The sequence below is a fragment of the Nyctibius grandis genome, chromosome 7, assembly GCF_013368605.1.
Source record: "Nyctibius grandis isolate bNycGra1 chromosome 7, bNycGra1.pri, whole genome shotgun sequence".
NCBI lineage: Eukaryota > Metazoa > Chordata > Aves > Nyctibiiformes > Nyctibiidae > Nyctibius > Nyctibius grandis.
The window spans coordinates 20,936,216-20,937,584 of record NC_090664.1 but is presented as its reverse complement, the minus strand read 5'-3'; positions in this window follow the sequence as shown (position 1 = coordinate 20,937,584).

Sequence of the window (1,369 nt, the reverse complement as noted above, 5' to 3'; positions counted from 1 at the left end):
ATCTACCAAGACAGATTCCTCCTCTATCCTGACTTCTTCTGGGGCCTCAGGGGTCCGGGGCTCCTCAGGACAGCCTCCAGCAGTATAGACAGAGGCAAAGAAGGCATTCAGTAACTCCGCCTTCTTTTTATCCTCTGTCTCCAGGGCCCCCACCTCATTCATCAGTGGGCCTACATTGCCTCTAGTGTTGGCTTTACCTGCAATTATTTGAAGAAGCCCTTTCTGTTGTCCTTGACCTCTCTTGCAAGGTTTAATTCCAAGGAGGCCTTAGCTTTCCTAGTTGCCTCCCTACATCCTCTGACAACAGACTTATATTCCTCCCAAGTGGCCAGCCCCTCCTTCCATGATCTGTACACCCTCTTCTTCCACTTGAGTTTGCCCAGCAGTTCCCTGTTCAACCATGCAGGTCTCCTGCTACCCTTCCTTGACTTCCTACCTGTTGGGATGCTCTGATCTTGAGCTCGGAAGAAGCAGTCCTTGAATGCTAACCAACTATCTTGGGCCCCCTTACCTTCTAGTACCCTGTCCCATGGGATTTCCCTTAGCAATTGCTTGAAAAGGCCAAAGTTGGCCCTCCTGAAGTTCAGGGTTGTGATTCTGCTAGCTATTCTGTTCCTGCCACATGAGATCCTGAACTCTACCATCTCATGGTCGCTACAACCAAGGCTGCCCTCAACCTTCACCTCTTCAACCAGACCCTCCTTGTTAGTGAGGATAAGATCCAGCAGCGCTCCTCTCCTAGTTGGCTCATCCACCATTTGCATCAGAAAGTTATCATCAACGCACTGGAGGAACCTCCTGGACTGGGGATGGCTGGCTGAGTAGGCCTCCCAGCAAATATCATAGAATGGCTTGGGTTGGAAGGAACCTAAAAGATCATCCAGTTCCAACTCCCTGCCACGGGCAGGGACACCTTTCCTCTAGACCAGGTTGCTCAAAGCTCCATCCAATCTGGCCTTGAACACTGACAGGGAGGGGGCATTCACAGCTTCTCTGGGCAACCTGTTCCAGTGTCTCACCACCCTCACAGTGGGGGTGAATTTCTTCCTAATGTCTAATCTAAATCTACCATCTTTCAGTTTAAAACTGTTACCCTTCATCCTATCACTACACGCCCTTGTAAAAATAGCATCATATCACTTAACTCTCCTAAGAGTGCAGGTCAACAAAATAAGTTACTTTCTCTTTATTGGTCCTAAACTAGCTTTAACACCTTTTCTGTATGGGAAGTTATTTGCTGTGTAAAAGTCCACTGAATTTACATGATGATAGGATCTACCACACAACCACCACACAGAGCATCCTTTAGTACTCTGCTTCACAGTATACTATGCTTCCCATCTCCCACAAGTACTGTTAAGTGACTGTT